At 39.0% G+C, this 7,435-nt stretch overlaps 1 long non-coding RNA gene across 2 annotated transcripts in view; it reads left to right on the top strand.

The window, feature by feature from the left end:
- Positions 1-7,435, top strand: part of LOC310893806 — a 78,792-nt gene that overhangs the window by 46,749 nt on the left and 24,608 nt on the right. The gene's annotated exons all lie outside the window — the stretch shown is intronic.

Below are 7,435 nucleotides of genomic sequence, written 5' to 3'. Positions count from 1 at the left end.
GTAAGCTTATATTAACTTTTCTTCTGGAGGTGTCAAAGTCTTGTGATAACAATTTGGTGAAACTTCATTCATTAAAGGAAAACTAAGGGGTTGTTTTAAGCACTAAATTAGATCCCAGTTTCTAGATGGTGAAATTTAGATAAAGCACAACTCATTCATAGATCCATGTAAAATGAGACTGACTAGATACTTTACATACTGTCACAGTGAGACGTACATTAAAATAACAATGATGTGGTTTGATTAAAATGCCCTGCAGTTAAGTGAATCTAACCATACACCCGCATTTCCTGGAGAAAAAAAAAAAAAAAAAAGTTGCCACACTCACACAAATCTACTTCTTTTATTAAACATTTGACTGGTATCCACAAGAGACACCAGGTAAAAGTAAATGTTTACTTTTAACATCTCCTGAGATGAACAAGGCTGACAATACAGGGCACTTGAAAAATGTAACATGCCAGTGACCTCAAATTGAAATGATTTAATAGACTCAGAAAGAGCTTGTTTTTGTCACAGAAAAGCCTGAAATGAAAAGTAGATGTTTCTAGAGCATCTGGTCAGAAACCAAAAAGATTTTCCCTATGCATGAGCCAGGAGCTGGCCCACTCCTAAGGCCTCTTTCTTTCTGTTTCTTTTCTGCATGGAAGTGCTGATACTTCCATGCTGTTTATATTGGAGAGGGAGAGATGCAGGAGAAGGGAGAAGAGAAAACCAATATGTTCATATGTAAACTCAGCCAGACAGCAGCATAATACATGAACTAGCCAAAAATACCCACGAGGATTCCAGGCTTATGTTGAAAGAGTAATATGACATTTTTCAGGACTGAAACTCAGGCTTGACTGAAATAGATTTTTTTTCTTCCTTTATTTAAGCCCAGATGTGCAATGGCACTTAATTTCTAATTTTATGTTTGCTACCTGACTTTACTGATTCTAAGAGAACTTAAGAACCATAATACTGTTTTAATTCTTCTTACACACTTTTGATCTCGTAATATTCCAGAGAACTGCAACCACTATTCCTAGTTTACAATGGAATATAGAGGCACGCATGGCAGGAATTTTCCATTAAAAAAAAAAAAAAGTTTAAGCAGTGTAGATTTCTCTAAACAAAACTTGTCTATTGATTGCAAGAGACATATCCCAGTGTGATTACCAAAGGTGCACCAGTGTGCACCAAACGTTTGGGGCTTTTGTTTGAACAGCCGATGATTTATGTTGTTTGCTAAACTGACCAATTTAGACAAGAAGCTTGGACTTTATTCACTTGTATCTCATGGAATTTTAACCCAAACACCTCTGATATACACATGCACATTTAAGCAAGCCATCCTCAGTCTTCTTTGAAAACAGAAAAGTGGATATTTATAGGGTTTTTGAATTGTGACAAGTCAGACTTAGACTTCCCTGACTCAGTCTACATTGGCTGTAAAGGCTTCCTAAAGTGAGTAGACCAGTTGATTAGATGTCTCAGTGACATTCAGAAAAGATGAATCCCAGTCTAGGTTTTTAAAAAATCTCAAACCTATTACAGTTTCATTTGCTGGATGTTTGCTTAAGTGATTAAAATGCATCTTGAACTTGTGTTTATTACCAGTTAATGCCCTTCCCATTAGCGTATTGTGATCATTTAGGACTTGCAGCACAACACTGAAAGGCATTGGTTTCACCTCTTTGCGGGAAAGGAATGCTTTTTACATTGCCTAGGGTTCCATGGGATGGAAACATTTTCTTAAGCATCTGTGTTAGAAAGGCAAGCTAACTGTTCCAAGGTCGACTGGTCAACTGGCAGAAGAAATACAGCAGAATGTGTATTTCATCATATTCTTTGCTAAATTCTTTGCTTTAGGGTAGGCTGCTTCTCCCACTAATTGGATACATGATACAGATATTTTACACTATGTCATGAAGTAGCAGTGGTATCTAAGATCACTTAGGAATACTCCAGGCAAATATCAGTACTTAGTTCATCTGAAGGTTATGGGAAGAACAGTGAAAGCCAGAATCTTACTGAAACCAAAATAAATGAACATTGTTCTTTTTCTTTTCCTTTCTAAGGAAAAGAAACCATCACTCATTGACCACTGACAGAGACTCAACACCTGACTTGAAGGATCATTGAATTGACATTCTTTTAAAGTCAGTGGCAAAATCAATGGTTTCTCTATAACCAGGATTTCAAACAGTATGACAAATCCTATATCTTCTCATACCTATTGATGCATTTTAATTTGTTGAGCTGATAACAGTAATCAATGAATATTGAGAGAACACCAAACACTTTTGAAATGCATATTACTAGGCATTGAGTAATTGTTATTTCTAGTGAAACACTGGCATTTGGGAATTTACTGCTGCTTATTTATTCCCAATAAATGAGTAGCCACAAAGAGAAAGAGAAACTGCTTGCAAAAACTTTGATAACATGATAATGGCTGAAAGTATTTTGAAGTTCTACAGCTGTTTCATCATTTCAACTACATTCAGATTAGGAACAATATTAATATTAGTAATAACAATACATTCACAATAATTAGCAGAGATGAAACTAGTTAAAAAAAAGTTTTAAAACTAGTTTAAAAAGTTTGGGATCAGGATTTCTTTTTAAAATGGACAAAGTTACAGTCAGGTTGGGTTTTGACTTCTTTATGAAATTTTTGTGTTGGAGATTAAGTACTTGACAAATCAAGATTTTTTTATTTTTAAAAATTCTCACCAGATATTCACGAAACCACTCTGTATATATATTGTCTTAATTCTGTAAAGAATCTCCAGGAACAGTTTTTTCCTCCATAGTAGGCAAGCACATCAAAATCTACATGGCAAATCTCTACTTGTATAGACTGACTTTCTGTTACAACCACAGTGAATTCAGCCCAGAATTGTGTATTAAGAATCACATCACCAAGGTCTGCTTCAGAGTGGGGATCAGCCCCAACTGCCTATTCCATAAAACAGTATTATGATTAAGCAGTATCATTACTGTGAGATTATTCATGCACATCTGTTGTAGGTAGACCCTGAGAGTCAACAACTGGTTGCACAGCTGGTGTCGGTGGCAGAGATTCGTTTTATAAAGCCACATCCCTCTTCAAAGACTAAGAACTTCTAGGAAGATATAGGATCCACCTGATCAAATAGGGCAAGAGCATCTTTGCCAGCAGGCCAGCTGACCTGCAGAACAGTTTTAAACTTGACCTGCAAAGGGTTTGAAATTTGGAGAAATGTGGGAGGGAGATGTTAATCCACAATCATCTCATATGCGAGGACTCTTGGCAGTATGGTGAAGTTCCCACTGACTGGAAGAGGGGAAACATAACCCCCATTTTTAAAAAGGGGAAAAAAATGAAGAACTACAGGTCAGTTAGTTTCACCTCTATCCCTGGCAAGATCGTGGAGCAGATCCTCCTGGAAACTGTGCTAAGGCACATGGAAAATAAGGAGGTGATTGGTGACAGCTAACAGGGCTCACTAAGGGCAGATCATGCCTGACAAATTTGGTGGCCTTCTACAGTGGGGTTACAACATTGGTGGATAGGGGAAGAGCAACTGACATCACCTACCTGGACTTGTGCAAAGCATTTGACACTGTCCACCATGATATCCTTGTCTCTAAATTGGAGAGATGTGGATTTGATGGATAGACCACTCGGTGGGTAGGGAATTGGCTGGATGGTGGCACTCAAAGAGTAGTGATCAATGGCTCGATGTCCAAGTGGAGATCAGTAATGAGCGGTGTTCCTCAGGGGTCAGTATTGGGACTGGTGCTGTTTAACGTTTTTTTTTTTTTTTTTTGGTGACATGGACAGTGGGATTGAGTGCACCCTCAGCAAGTTTGCTGATGACACCAAGCTGTGTGGTGCGGTTGACATGCTGGAGGGAAGGGATGCCATCCAGAGGAATCTGAACAGGCTTGAGAGGTGGGCTCATGAGGTTCAACAAGGCCAAGTGCAAGGTCCTACACCTGGGTCAGAGCAATCCCAAGCACGAATACAGACTGGGTGGAGAATGGATTGAGAGCAGCCCTGAGGAGAAGGACCTGGGGGTGTTGGTGAATGAAAAGCTCAACATGAGCCAGAAACGTGCACTTGCAGCCCAGAAAGCCAACTGTATCCTGGGCTCCATCAAAAGCAGAGTGGCCAGCACGTCAAGGGAGGTGATTCTACCCCTTTACTCTGTTCTTGTGAGACCCTGCTTGTAGTGCTACATTCATCTCTTGGGTCCCCAGCACAAGAAGGACATGGATGTATTAGGACGAGTCCAAAAGATGATCAAAGGATGGAAATACTTCTCTTATGAAGACAGGCTGAGGGAGTTGTGGTTGTTCAGCCTGGAGAAGAGAAGGCTCTGGGGAGACCTTATAGCAGCCTTCCAGGACCTAAAGGGGGCCTACAGAAAAGCTGGGGAGGGACTCTTTGTAAGGAAGTGTAGTGATAGGACAAGGCATAATGGTTTTAAACTAAAAAGGGTAGGTTTAGATTAGCTATTCAGAAGAAATTCTATGAGGATGGTGAGGCACTGGCACAGGTTGCCTAGAGAAGCTGTGGATGCCCGATCCCTGGAAGTGTTCAAAGCCTGGCTGAATGGGGCTTTGTGCAACCTGGTCTAGTGGGAGGTGTCCCTGCCCATGGCAGGGGAGTTGGACTTAGATGACCTTTAAGGTCCCTTCCAACTCAAACCATTCTATTATTCTATGATTCTAAGTGGGACAGGAAACAAAAGGTACAGGCTGTTGTGGAGAAGAGAGACTTCAAAATCAACAGAACAGGGCAGAAAGCAATTTAACCCACCTGCATGCACACAAATAAAGAATTGCCAGGAATGGAACATTATGGAGGTGGAACACTCTGCAAAATCAATATACAGAATGGACGAACAAACAAGATGAATTAGACGTCTGCATGCAGTTGCAGGAATACAGTTCCATTGCGGTCACAGAGAGAAGGATGTTGAGATAGAGCACACTCAGCACTGATACAAAGATGGTACCTAACTGGGAGTGGCTGATATACTAGGTGGCTGTGACCTAGACATTGGAAAACAAGAACCTAACGAAGTTCAACCAAGGGAAATACAACGTCCTGCACCTAGGAAGGAATAACCTCATGCATCAGGACAGGCTGGGAGCTGACCAACCGGAAGGCAGCCCATGTGAAAAAGACCCTAGTGGACTTGGTGGACACCATGTTAAACATGAGCCTATAATGGGTCCCTCTGGCAGCCTTATGTACTGGATTTAGAGCATCACCAGCAAGTCAGGGGAAGTGATCCTTCTCATCTGCTCAGCACTGATGAGAAAAACCTGGATAACTTGGTCCAGTGTTGTTCTCAGCTGTACAAGAGAAACCTGGACATATTGGACTAAGTACAGTGCAGGCCCACAAAGGTGTGCATCTGTTGTACAAGGAGAGTCTGAAAAAGTTGAGACTGTTGGAGAGGTAGAGGTCATCTTATCCTTATGTATAAATGTCTTCTGGGAGGGTATAAAGAAGAGAGTGCCAGACTCTTCCCAGTGAAATTCCATTTATACAAAGGAAGAAAATTTTACTGTAAGGGATGGGGGTGTAAAACGCTACTGGAGTAAGTTTCACAGAAAAGTTGTACAATCTCCCCCCTTGTAGATATTCTGAATCTTACTGGATGTGATCCCGAGCAACCTGCTGTAGATAATCCTGCTTGGAGTAGGTCGTTGGTGATTTTCAGAGGTCCATGCCAACCCCAATTATTATGTGTTTCCATGATTCTTGGAATTATTAAGTCTGGATTAAAACAAAACAAAACCCAGCAAAATAAAGCAAATTTAACAACTGGTAAAAGTATTGATTCAGTTTACACCTCTGCATTTGTGCTGGAAACCCACTGCTGTGCATGTTTGTTTTCATGAACTTAACTAGTGCATTTTCACCACTCCAGAGAAGTAATTCATTTTTGCCATGAAGTCACATTTTTGATCATTTTTAGTTGCTGAATTCCACTTATTTCAGGGAGAGTAAGGTACATAAATACCTCCGAAGGAAAAATTCCCAGGTGCCAAAACTTGAATTTGGCTTTTGCACTTCATGCATCAAAATCATACTAAATTACCATGCAGTTTTGACTAACAGGAGCAAACAGAGCTGATACTGTAGTACGCAAATGCAGCTTAAGGAATCATAAATAAATTGCCTAATTTTAGGTGTATTCCCTGAATGGTGCTGTCTTTATGGAAATGAAACTGCTATTGAAAGTCAAATTTATTCCTACATGTATTACTTTAGGTCTATTTTTAGTAATTGATGTATCTTCCCAGAAGTCAGTCAACAATTACAAAAAATAAACCTGCATTTAAGTATTTAAGAGCATGTTCTGTCTGGATAATTTTCCCTTAGAGTAATTTTTTTCTAAATTTAGAAATTATGATGTCTTTTAAAATATTAAGATTGCTTTCTTTTAACATGTTTGAAGTAATTCCAGCACATATCTTAGTCTAAGCTCCAAAGAGGACCCATTGACTTCACTGGAATTACAGGTCTCAAATTATGGACACTATTAAATGCTATTGTGTCTGTTCTCTGCCTAGCAGAAACAATATAAATACACATGTAGTTCTGGGTTACAAATAACTATATTTACTATGCATATACAAACATTCAGTCCTGGCTGTGAGCCCTGATTAGTTTCTAGTGAATTCTAAAGCAAAACAATGTGAATACCATTAAAGAGCTGATAAAATGTTTTAAAGGGTTAGTTCTGTGTTCTGTAAACTCTGTCCTAGCTTTACCTTGAATGATGAGGGAAAGCAGGTAGATTTGGGAACCCCTCACTTTTATATTTCTATGCATGGAAACTTCACTGCAGAACTATGTTGAAATATCAAATTTGGCTAGTTTAAAAAGACATCATCCACTGATATTATATCTTGTAAATGAAGTCAAATACAAATTATATTTTAGAGAAATAAAATACTCCTGACACAGTTGTAAAAAAAGCAACCTCTATTCAAAGCTAAAGATACAGTGTTTGTGCACAACAAAGCTAGTGGATTTAATGATGCAGTAAAGACAATCTGGTGTATCATTTAGAAATTAATTCTGCATACGTAGACAACCTAAGGCTGAAGCATGAGGTACTTTTTCTTGTTTGAAGTGACATTGGCGTTATAAGCAGTAATTACTTAATTTGTTTATAATAGGTTTGATTATTTCAACTTTTATCATGTAATTAATGGCGTCTACATCAATTATACTTTAATTTTCATTCTTAGTTCAAAGTAATATGTCTATTTTCTTGAATTTGGCACTAGCTCAAACAGTCCTTGAAGAATCTGTCTTCCACACCCTTCAGAATCTCCCTTCCTTGAGGAAATCCTCTCTCTGAAATTTCCTTTTCATTTCCTGTTTTCCAAATAATACAAGACCAGGTTCAGCGTACTGACTACTAGAATGTGGTCT

This window comes from Anser anser (genome assembly GCF_964211835.1).
Source record: "Anser anser genome assembly, chromosome: 2".
In the NCBI taxonomy this organism is placed as follows: Eukaryota; Metazoa; Chordata; class Aves; order Anseriformes; family Anatidae; genus Anser; species Anser anser.
This window is presented reverse-complemented; position numbering and strand designations above follow the sequence as displayed.